The sequence below is a fragment of the Salvelinus fontinalis genome, chromosome 6, assembly GCF_029448725.1.
Source record: "Salvelinus fontinalis isolate EN_2023a chromosome 6, ASM2944872v1, whole genome shotgun sequence".
NCBI classification, from domain to species: Eukaryota; Metazoa; Chordata; class Actinopteri; order Salmoniformes; family Salmonidae; genus Salvelinus; species Salvelinus fontinalis.
The window spans coordinates 15,735,935-15,749,060 of NC_074670.1; the positions used below are offsets into that span (position 1 = coordinate 15,735,935).

The 13,126-nt window shown below is 41.1% G+C and overlaps 1 pseudogene; it reads left to right on the forward strand.

Moving 5' to 3' along the window:
- Positions 1 to 549: 549 nt before the first annotated feature.
- LOC129857150 (B-type lectin plumieribetin-like) lies at positions 550 to 12,875 on the forward strand (annotated as a pseudogene).
- The last annotated feature ends 251 nt before the right edge of the window (positions 12,876 to 13,126 follow it).

Sequence of the window (13,126 nt, forward strand, 5' to 3'; positions counted from 1 at the left end):
ACTATCATGTACATTTCAGTCGCACTTGGTCAAATTTAATGTACAGTGGACACCACCCATTTCCTCGTCCTTATTACTCCACCCCCTTCACCTGAGCAGGGATATAAGGCCAGAGCTGCTTCATCACCGCACAACTGCAACCTGCCACTGAACCTGCAATTCACCTCTACAATCTACTGCTCCTAAATACTTGTAAGTTCCTTAAAGAACTTGAGGTAACTCTTACTTTAACATGTGTGTTTTTTCATTTATGTACAGGGGACGGCCACAGTTAAATTAGGTCTTAATGAGATGCATTTCCATTACTTTTGTGTATTATTTAGTTGTTTTTTACATTTGTCATTTAGAACTGAAATGATCAATTCTCATTATAAAAAGGCTAGTTTAAGCACATTTTCTCTCTCTCTCTCTCTCTCTTTCTTTTAATTCCTTTTTTGTCTAAATGTGTTTTGCTCCTTCCTGTTTGTGTGGGTGTTTACTATAGAGGCCGACTTTGCCACTATAATAAACTGCAGCAAATAAACAATATAAATCCTCTCTTTCAGAATCATGAGTATGAACTACATGAGCACCGAGAGGATTCTGCTGAAAGGGGACTACCTCCTCTCCATCAATGGACAATTTTAAGCTATCTTTCAGGTACAATAGTTAGTGAAACACTTACATTTCAATTATATTAACATTAGATATCTGGTCTGCAACTTTTTTTTATCTTAGAAAATTATATTTTGTAGGGATGTAACGATTCACGCCGTGATCAGACCGACAGTATCATTAAATCAATGCTATGTAATAAATTCTGTAGTCAAACTTTAATTATATATTTCAAAAATGTTTAATGGATATGTGTGCAACAAAAGTTCAACATTCACCTTCTGCTACCATTAACGTCAAGCCGTCTACACATACCGTTTGATGCATAAATTCGATAAATCCAACATATGCAACACACAGAATGCACTGCAACTGCCTCTACGCAATGCTGCAAGGCAAACGCAGCGTTCCATTGGAAATTATGTTGCATATGTTGGATTTATCACATGTATGCATCAAACTGTATGTGTAGACGCTTGATATTAATGGTAGCAGAAGGTGAATGTTGAACTTTTGTAGCACACATATCCAGATGACGCTGCGTACTATTTGCGCAACAATGCTATAGGTGTGATAGAGTTGTACTCCTGTTGGTCTGATCAAGACGTGACCGATAGGCCTATGCAGTGGTCCCAATATTTATTAAGATATAACTGCAGCGGTCCGCGGACCCAAAACCGATCCAAATGTAGAATGCATTGGTCAGAAAATCGATTCAAACCTTTACGAATAGCTGCTTCACGGACAATTTCTGCTCATATTACTTTCTTTCTACCTTCCGAAAACTCCTCATCTTATGCAACAGCTGGTGCGTCCACTCCTCAGTGTGGAACTAAGCATGTATCTTAGTTGACAGTCATTGACCTACAAGTCAATTTGCATGCTGAAAAACCCCAGGGAATATCAGTAACCTACTCAAACTGCACAAAGTGCCCAGCTTTGCACGCTGCCCAGCTTTGCGCGCTGCCAACGCAACGTAGGTGGCCTGTTCTTAAACGCCTTGATCACACCGACAGTTTTTTGCGCAAAATGATAAGCAGCATCATTTGGATGTGTGCAACAAAAGTTCAACATACACCTTCTGGTACCATTAACGTCAAGCCGTGTTCGCATACAGTTTGACGCATACACATATACACCACAAATAAAGCACTGCAACTGCCTCTGTAACTCAATGCTGCAAGGCAAAGGCAGCATTCCATTGTAAATTAATGTACTTCTGGTGTACCAAAATGCAATGACACTGTTGGTATGATCCTCATTTGATCTTGCACTTCTGTGCAATAGGGTCTAATTGTAGACCACAATTCGGGGCGTTCCTTGATATCAGGAAACGCCTGTCGGTATCTGCCATTGATCAGACCATCGATATTAGGAAATACCCATTGGTGCCTGTCATTGGTCTGTCCATTGGTGTCTGTCATTGGTCTGTCCATTGGTGCCTGTCATTGGTCTGTCCATTGGTGCCTGTCATTGGTCTGTCCATTGGTGTCTGTCCATTGGTGCCTGTCATTGGTCTGTCCATTGGTGCCTGTCATTGGTCTGTCCATTGGTACCTGTCATTGGTCTGTCCATTGGTGCCTGTCATTGGTCTGTCCATTGGTACCTGTCATTGGTCTGTCCATTGGTGCCTGTCATTGGTCTGTCCATTGGTGCCTGTCATTGGTCTGTCCATTGGTACCTGTCATTGGTCTGTCCATTGGTACCTGTCATTGGTCTGTCCATTGGTACCTGTCATTGGTGCCTGTCATTGGTCTGTCCATTGGTACCTGTCATTGGTCTGTCCATTGGTGCCTGTCATTGGTCTGTCCATTGGTACCTGTCATTGGTCTGTCCATTGGTACCTGTCATTGGTCTGTCCATTGGTACCTGTCATTGGTCTGTCCATTGGTGCCTGTCATTGGTCTGTCCATTGGTACCTGTCATTGGTCTGTCCATTGGTACCTGTCATTGGTCTGTCCATTGGTACCTGTCATTGGTCTGTTCCTGCACTGTCCCACGTTGTTTATTGGAAAGAGACTTACAGATTTCCAATGTTTGAAAAGTTAATAATTTTAAAGTAATTTTTTATATATTTTTTTTATTCAACCTTTTTTTGCCATTTGTGCACTGCCCTCTGGTACTCTCAAACATGGCCAGTTGAGATACAGCCTGGATGCTTTAATGCTTTACATAGGATCAGATTCTTCTTCTTTTTTATTACTTTGACTGTCAGTGGATGGATGCATTTTGTACCGCCATGAAACAGCACTAATAAACTTGACATTATTGTATTGCATAGCCTACAACAGACATATTAGACTGTACAAAGTCAATTACACAGTTAACAGTAATAAAGTTTATTGAACAACCATTCAAAGTTAAAAACATTACAACAGTCTAACATTGACAAAACTAAATTAAAATTAGACCGTGTGTGTGAATTTCCGGCAAAGTGAGAGGCTATAACTCTGGTGCCTTCAGCTCTCCTCAGCTGAACCTTCATCTCGAAGCATGATCTTTATTCTCTACTATATATATACACATACACACACTACCGTTCAAAAGTTTGGGGTCACTTAGAAATGTCATTGTTTTTGAAAGATAAGCACATTTCTTGTCCATTAAAATAACATCAAATTGATCAGAAATACAGTGTAGACATTGTTAATGTTGTAAATGACTATTGTAGCTGGAAACAACAGATTTTTTCATGGAATATCTACGTAGGCGTACAAAGGCCCATTATCAGCAACCATCACTCCTGTGTTCCAATGGCACGTTGTGTTAGCTAATCCAGGTTTATCATTTGAAAAGGCTAATTGATCATCAGAAAACCCTTTTTCAATTATGCTATTACAGCTGAAAACTGTTGTTCTGATTCAAGAAGCAATAAAACTGGCCTTCTTTAGACTAGTTGAGTATCTGGAGCATCAGCATTTGTGGGTTCGATTACAGGCTCAAAATGGCCAGAAACAAAGAACTTTCTTCTGAAACTCGTCAGTCTATTATTGTTCTGAGAAATGAAGGCTATTCCACGTGAGAAATTGCCAAGAAACTAAAGATCTCAAAACTGAAGATCTCGAGGCGTCTGTTTTTTCTCTAAGTAAGAAAAGCTATTCAAGAATTGACTACATTTCTTTCTCTCCAAAAATGCATTCAACAATTTACTGGATAAAACAAATTGTGATGGCGTGATATTGATCATTCTGATTAATTACACCAACAGAAAAATACACTTAGAAACAGTAGTTGGAGAATCATCAGCGGGCATCTTCTGGATCCGAAATGTATTAAATACCTAATTAAAACCTTTACCATTACAAATGTAGACATAGAGGACTTAGAAAAGCCAACCGCTGATATAATTTGGTATGCCTTTCAGGTGTACATTGGCGCGGCAAGTAGCCCAGTGTGTCACGTTCTGACCTTAGTTCTTTTGTTATTTCTTTGTTTTAGTATGGTCAGGGCATGAGTTGGGTGGGTTATCTATGTTTGTGTTTCTATGTTGTGTTTTTCGTTTGGCCTGATATGGTTCTCAATCAGAGGCAGGTGTTTGTCATTGTGTCTGATTGGGAACCATATTTAGGGAGCCTGTTTTCTGTTGTGTTTTGTGGGTGGTTGTCTTCCGTGTCTGTGTGTTCCACACGGAACTGTTTCGGTTTAGTTCGTTCTCTTTATTGTTTTGTATTTTCAGTGTTCAGTTTTGTTCTATTAAAATTCATCATGAACACTTACCACGCTGCGCTTTGGTCCTCCTCTCTTTCTCCCAACGAAGATCGTTACACAGTGGTTAAAGCGTTGGGCCAGTAACCGAAAGGTTGCTAGATCGAATCCCCTAGCTGTCAAGGTAAAAATCTGTCGTTCTGCCCCTGAACAAGGCAGTTAACCAACTGTTTCTAGGCTGTCATTGTAAATAAGAATGTGTTCTTAACTGACTTGCCTAGTTAAATAAAATGTAAAAAACATTAGGGGAATGATAATCTCAAACTCTGCAAAAAGTTACATCTGATTTTAAAATGAAAGAAAAATAAATCACAATCTTAGAAATAGCCCATAAAAAATCTTTACAAGGTAAAGAAGAAAATAACATTTCTGAATTTAAGCAGGAAAACGATCTTTTACTTTTGAAGAGAGTCAACTCAAATAAAGCATACTGCTTAATGGCAAATAAGCCTGGTAAATATCTCACAAAACGAATAAACGCTAAACCAGTTATAATTGTAAAAGATAAAGATGCAAATGACTGTTAATTAGAAACAACAACGCAATTAATGACAATTTTAAAAGCTTATACATCAGAATTAAAACAGTTGGGCAAATCCTATAGCCTTCTTAGACTCAACAACCCTGAAGTAATTATCAGCAGACGAAAAATAAATCACTAAAAACAAAGACCACCAAAAAAGAAATATTAGATGCTTTTAAAACATTAGCGTAGAGAAAAACCACCAGGAATGGACAGCTTTCTCATAGAATTACCTGCTGAATGGACTTACAATATATTTTATTTTTATTGTCCAGGTTCACGATCAGAAATAGTTTTGGTAGTTTTTCTTTAAACAATCAGTGTATATTAGGGATGTGCATCTTTCCCGTTTAAGACGATTTCATTACGTAGGCCTATCTAGATACATGGGCTCCGATATGACACATAAATTCTGTTTTAGTTTGAAACGATACGGATTGATTAGAGAACGAATTGATGAGATTCAGTTCGATGCGATATGATTCGATGCACTAACATTTGTTGCATAAACACATTAACTTCCCATTCTAAATGAATATCTGCTGCTGATTGAGATCATGAGCTAGATTTTTTATTTATTTATTTTTATTTCACCTTTATTTAACCAGGTAAGCTAGTTGAGAACAAGTTCTCATTTACAACTGCGACCTGGCCAAGATAAAGCAAAGCAGTGCAACACAAACAACAACACAGAGTTACACATGGAATAAACAAGCATACAGTCAATAACACAATAGAAAAAAAGTCTATATACATTGTGTGCAAATGGCATAAGGAGGCAAGGCAAAAAAATAGGCCATAGTAGTGAAGTAATTACAATTTAGTAGATTAACACTGGAGTGATAGATAAGCAGATGATGATGTGCAAGTAGAAATACTGGTGTGCAAAAGAGCAGAAAAGTAAATAAAAACAATATGGGGATGAGGTAGGTAGATTGGGTGGGCTATTTACAGATGGACCATGTACAGCTGCAGTGATCGGTTAGCTGCTCAGATAGCTGATGTTTAAAATTAGTGAGGGAAATAAAATTCTCCAGCTTCAGCGATTTTTGCAATTCGTTCCAGTCACTGGCAGCAGAGAACTGGAAGGAAAGGCGGCCAAATAGGGGTGTTGGCTTTGGGGATGACCAGTGAGATATACCTACTGGAGCGCGTGCTACGGGTGGGTGTTGTTATCGTGACCATTGAGCTGAGATAAGGTGGAGCTTTACCTAGCATAGACTTATAGATGACCTGGAGCCAGTGGGTCTGGCGACGAATATGTAGCGAGGGCCAGCCGACTAGAGCATACAGGTCGCAGTGGTGGGTGGTATAAGGGGCTTTGGTAACAAAACGGATGGCACTGTGATAGACTGCATCCAGTTTGCTGAGTAGAGTATTGGAAGCTATTTTGTAGATGACATCGCCGAAGTCGAGGATCAGTAGGATAGTCAGTTTTACTAGGGTAAGTTTGGCGGCGTGAGTGAAGCAGGCTTTGATGCGAAATAGCATGCCGATTCTAAATATTATGTTGTATTGGAGATGTTTGATATAAATCTGGAAGGAGAGTTTATAATCTAGCCAGACACTTAGGTATTTGTAATTGTCCACATATTCTAGGTCAGAACCATCCAGAGTAGTGATGCTGGACTGGCGGGCAGGTACGGGCAGCGAACGGTTGAAAAGCATGCATTTGGTTTTACTAGCGTTTAAGAGCAGTTGGAGGCCACGGAAGGAGTGTTGTATGTCATTGAAGCTCGTTTGGAGGTTAGTTAACACAGTGTCCAAAGAAGGGCCAGAAGTATACAGAATGGTGTCGTCTGCGTAGAGGTGGATCAGGGAATCACCTGCAGCAAGAGCGACATCGTTGATATATACAGAGAAAAGAGTCGGCCCGAGAATTGAACCTTGTGGTACCCCCATAGAGACTGCCAGAGGTCCGGACAACAGGCCCTCCGATTTGACACACTGAACTCTGTCTGCGAAGTAGTTGGTGAATCAGGCGAGGCAGTCATTTGAGAAACCAAGGCTATTGAGTCTGCCGATAAGAATACGGTGATTGACAGAGTCGAAAGCCTTGGCCAGGTCAATGAAGACGGCTGCACAGTGCTGTCTTTCATCGATTATGATATCGTTTAGGACCTTGAGCGGGGCTGAGGTGCACCCATGACCAGCTCTGAAACCGGATTGCACCTCAGAGAAGGTACGGTGGGATTCGAAATGGTCAGTGATCTGTTTATTAACTTGGCTTTCGAAGACTTTAGAAAGGCAGGGCAGGATGGATATAGGTCTGTAACAGTTTGGGTCTAGAGTGTCACCCCCTTTGAAGAGGGGGATGCCTGCGCCAGCATCCCAATCTTTAGGGATCTCGGACGATACGAAAGAGAGGTATAACAGACTGGTAATAGGGGTTGCAACAATGGCGGCGGATAATTTTAGAAATACAGGGTCCAGATTGTCTAGCCCAGCTGATTTGTAAGGGTCCAGGTTTAGCAGCTCTTTCAGAACATCTGCTATCTGGATTTGGGTGAAGGAGAAGCTGGGAAGGCTCGGACAAGTAGCTGCGGGGGGTGCGGAGCTGTTGGCCAGGGTTGGGGTAGCCAGGAGGAAAGCATGGCCAGCCATAGTGAAATGCTTATTGACATTTTCGATTATCATGGATTTATCGGTGGTGACCGTGTTACCTAGCCTCAGTGCAATGGGCAGCTGGGAGGAGGTGCTCTTGTTTTCCATGGACTTTACAGTGTCCCAAATGTTTTTGGAGTTAGAGCTACAGGATGAAAATTTCTGTTTGAAAAGCTAGCCTTTGCTTTCCTGACTGACTGCGTGTATTGGTTCCTGACTTCCCTGAACAGTTGCATATCGCGGGGACTATTCGATGCTATTGCAGTCCGCCACAGGATGTTTTTGTGCTGGTCAAGGGCAGTCAGGTCTGTAGTGAACCAAAGGCTACATCTGTTCTTAGTTCTACATTTTTTGAAAGGGGCATGCTTATTTAAGATGGTGAGGAAATTACTTTTAAAGAACGACCAGGCATCCTCGACTGACGGGATGAGGTCAATATCCTTCCAGGATTCCCGGTCCAGGTCGATTAGAAAGGCCTGCTCGCAGAAGTGTTTTAGGGAGCGTTTGACAGTGATGAGGGGTGATCGTTTGACCGCGGACCCATAGCGGATGCAGGCAATGAGGCAGTGATCGCTGAGATCCTGATTGAAAACAGCAGAGGTGTATTTGGGGGGCAAGTTGGTCAGGATAATATCTATGAGGGTGCCCATGTTTACGGATTTAGGGTTGTACCTGGTGGGTTCCTTGATAATTTGTGTGAGATTGATGGCATCTAGCTTAGATTGTAGGACTGCCGGGGTGTTAAGCATATCCCAGTTTAGGTCACCTAACAGAACGAACTCTGAAGATAGATGAGGAAAAGTCAATTCATATATGGTGTCCAGGGCACAGCTGGGAGCTGAAGGGGGTCTATAACAGGCGGCAACAGTGAGAGACTTATTTCTGGAGAGATTAATTTAAAAAATTAGAAGCTCGAACTGTTTGGGCACAGACCTGGATAGTATGACAGAACTCTGCAAGCTATCTCTGCAGTAGATTGCAACTCCTCCCCCTTTGGCAGTTCTAACTTGACGGAAAATGTTGTATTTGGGTATGGAAATCTCAGAATTTTTGGTGGCCTTCCTAAGCCAGGATTCAGACACGGCAAGGACATCAGGGTTGGCGGAGTGTGCTAAAGCAGTAAGTAAAACAAACTTAGGGAGGAGGCTTCTGATGTTAACATGCATGAAACCAAGGTTTTTTCGATTACACAAGTCAACAAATGAGAGTGCCTAGGGACACGCAGTGCTTGGGTTCTGTGTGTGTGCGTGCGTGTAAATGATGTATGTCTATATAGGCACCTGAGCTGAGCAATAATGGAGACTAGGCATCTACCACCCCACTCAATGTGGTCTCCGAGCATTTCGTATTATTCTGTAAGTAAATCCGAGACACTGCATTTAGTATGGATATGCAGTGGCGATTTTAGCATGTAAATCTTGGTGGGTGAACAAAAAAAAATGTTTTAGATGCATGACAGCAAAGCCAATACATAACACTAAGCAATACACAAATTGCACTATAACGGTGACAAACGGTGCCCACAAACTGTTAAGGCCTACATAAAGCTGTCCCAGCAGCAGAGATTTATTTTCAGCACAATGGAGTAAATCATTGCCACTGCTACACCTGGCTATCAGTGGAGCCTTGTCTGGCAGCAACACTGTTAATTCATCCTCATTTACTGCTCTTTAAAAAAACAGCTGATATAGCTGACTTGCTTAAACAAATGTGGTTTCTACTGATAATTGAGATGTACAAACTATGGCATAAGGGGACAACGAGCAGATAAGAGGCAATCTGTAATTTCGATTACGACATTATTGAGCGATCTAGAACGGACGCAGTCAATATAGCTATTTGTTCAGCACTTTTGAAATGTACAGCGACAGAATTCAGAACATGGGCCGTTCTTATAGTATTATCCCTGTACACCAAGTCAGTACCATAGGATAAAGGGGGCATATAAGCAGACAATGAAAGCTCTTACAATATTCAATGATTACATTACTCTAAAACAGGCTATAGGCTACATGTGCACCACCAAGTCAGAACAGTGGGGGGGAAGGGACCAAATTATTAGGGTGAGGCACATGAGCTACTAACAGCTTACTACACAAAATACACCAAGTAGTACTTTCTTAGCTACAGTATACATATCTCCCTGTCATATTACATAATTTATGAGCAGCAAACAATACTTTTTTGGACTCCCCTTGTTGTGCCGTGCTCACTTGAACAGGAAGGTGGCGCGCCGGGCCTTGTGGGCAAATTCTTCATAAAACTTTGTCATTTTCTGGATTTATGGTGCTTTGAAGACAATTGGGAACTCGGAAAAAAACAAGGTTGAATCATGACGTCAGTGATCTTCAGGTCGGAGCTCTAGAAAGAGGCCCGAGTTCACAACTTTAAATTCCGAGTTGAATGACCGTTCAAAAATGGATTTTCCCAGTCGGAGCTTGTTTTTTTCAGAGTTCCCAGTTGTCTTGAACTCATTAAAGTCTGAGATTTTCAAGTTCCAAGTTTCCAGTTGTTTTGAACGCGGCAGAAGGCATGCTGGATTGACAGCATGGCCAATGTATTCAAACTTTTCTGGCCCATGGTGTTGAATGTTTATCCTTTTAAGTTTGGAATCGGGACCCTTAAACCCAGACTTGGACTACACACCACCTCCACTGAATAGCAGGCTAGTGATTGCTTTGCAACGCTTGCAGTTAGCCACTGATTCCTTCCAAACCACTCATTGTTGAATTTGCAATTTCCAACTTGTTGTGTAATGTTTATGTCCAATGGCCGATGAGCAGCAATACATTTTATCTATAATTTCTCTTTATATGACAATATGAATATGATTGAAAAGGATTTGCCAGCAGACTGTCACCGTGATTCATGATGATGACTGCTTGTCTAGCTTGCTAGGTAAAATTTTGAAAGTATGATGTTGACATGATCAGTCCAATCAAATCTACGGTAGATTTCACGTGATTTAACATAATTTATCTGTGGCCAATGACCTTGAGCCTTCTTGGATGGGCACTTCTAATGTAACTCTATGGCAGCACCCATGGGACTTGAATTTGAGGTTTCCCTGTATATTTTGCGGTGATGTGGTGTCCCCATGAGTGACAGAACACTGAGCCAATCACGGCACAACTAGAGAACATTACCAACCCCTAAGCTCTGTATTTTTTACACAACACCACAGAAAGCACTGAGCTATGCTGAAACACCTGCATTTTGGAGCTGCCTTACTCAAGAAAGCAAAAAAGAGACCATGTTCTTATGCAGATTTATTTTTTATTTTTTTTACATTGTTTGCAAACTGATATGTGACACGTATTAATGCCAAAATAACATGCAAAACAGGCTCTGCCCCACCTGCCTTCAATGACGGGTCGCCACTGATATGTTACGTTTCCTAAAGTGTGTATCCATTTGTGGATGTCCATTATACAATTCGACTGATATGTTACAAACTGCAGATTTTAATTTAGAATGGAAAATGAAACCAAGCTTAGTGCATCGATTTACATCGCATCAAACCACATCGCATTGATTAATTCTCTAATCAAACCGAATCGCACTGAATTGTTTCAAATGAAAACGTATCATTCCTGTATCATATCGCAGACCAAGTATCTAGATACGTATCGAATCGTTTTGAATGGAATAAATGCACACCCCTAATATTTTGATTTAGCTGACGAACACTTGCTGCGAATATTGAAAAATAAATTGGGAAATATTTTTCACCCTATAACTTAATTATTTATTTTATAAGTAATCATTTAAAAGTGGATGAAAGGAATGCACAGCAGTACTGTCACGATCGTCGTATGGTGGAAGAGAGGAGGACCAAGGCGCAGCGTGAAATGAATACATATTTAATTAACGAAGACGAAGAACACTTTACAAACTAAACAAAACAACAAACCGACGAACGTGAAGCTATATAAACAATGTGCATACATGCAACATAGACATAGACAATCACCCACGAACTACCTAATGAATATGGCTGCCTAAATATGGTTCCCAATCAGAGACAACGATAGACAGCTGTCTCTAATTGAGAACCAATCTAGGCAACCATAGACATACATACACCTAGACTAGACACTGCCCCATAAACATACAAAACCCCTAGACAATACAAAACACATACATCCCCCATGACACACCCTGACCTAACTAAAATAATAAAGAAAACAAAGATAACTAAGGCCAGGGCGTGACAAGTACAGGACAGAGGCATCCTGAACAGAGGTCATCTTTGTCTAACATGTTTATATGCTAATTAATTTTCTCTTTGCAGACCGATGGCAACTTTGTGCTCTACGGTTGGGGTCGGGTTGTCTGGGCATCAAACACTGAGAACAAAGATGCTCAGAGGCTCATCCTCCAACAGGATGGCAACCTGGTCATCTACACCACACAGGACCATCCCATTTGGGCAAGTAACACCGGCCGTCATAACAATACAGAAAGAGGTCACCTCACCCTCACTGACGAAGGTACCCTGGAGCTCTACAGAGAACGAGTGGTGATCTGGACATCATAACATCATTGCATCCTCATACCTGTCTACTGTAACACCGACCGGCCCAACAATGCACAAAGAGGTCACCACACCCTCACTGACGAAGCTGCCCTGATGCTCTACAGTCCCAGAAATGTGGTCTGGTGCTCTCATGAAGACACTAGTAATGAGGCAGAGTAACATCTTCACTTTATCATACCTGTCTATACCACTAAAATGTCTATTCAAAAGCCTAGAGGCTTTTTCAAATCAAAATCAAATGTTATTAGTCACATGCGCCGAAAACAACAGGTGTAGTTAGTTTTAAACAATGCAGTTTAAAAAAATACGGATAAGAATAAGAAATAAAAGTAACAAGTAATTAAAGAGCAGCAGAAAAATACCAATAGCAAGACTATATACAGGGGGGTGCCGGTACAGAGTCAATGTGCGGGGGCACCGGTTAGTTGAGGTAATATGTACATGTAGGTAGAGTTATTAAAGTGACTATGCATAGATGATAACAACAGAGTAGCAGCGGTGTAAAAGGTGGGGAGCAATGCAAATAGTCTGATTTGATTAGGTGTTCAGGAGTCTTATGGCTTGGAGGTAGAAGCTGTTTAGAAGCCTCTTGGACCTAGACTTGCCCTGCGGTACCAGAGAGAACAGTCTATGACTAGGGTTGCTGGAGTCTTTGACAATTATTAGGGCCTTCCTCTGACACCGCCTGATATAGAGGTCCTGGATGGCAGGACCTCCTCCAAAATCCCCACGAGTTTGATGTTCAGCCTACAACTCCTGCCCTCTAAATTGAGAATTGTAACCCTTTGATTTGGTCAAATAAAGAATATATTGACTTTTAAAGTAGTGGTTTGTGTTATAATTCTGTGCATTGTGACTGTGCTGATTCTCAATATTTTCTGTAGACAATAAACATCACTACTAACTTTTCATCGTGGAGATTGTAGCTTTTTTGGCTCACATAAAATGATACATGAGACCTCAGAAATATTGTATCATGCAAATAAATGGAGGGATACACACATATACATGGATTATAACGTTACAGCTGTGTGTGAGGTTGTGTCTGTGTTTGTCAGTTAGTGGATGTCTGTATCAGTGTGTGTATTGATTGTTCATGATTATGGGTGTGTGTGTGAGTGGGAGGCTGTGTGTCCATGTGTGATGTTACAGGAAGGCAC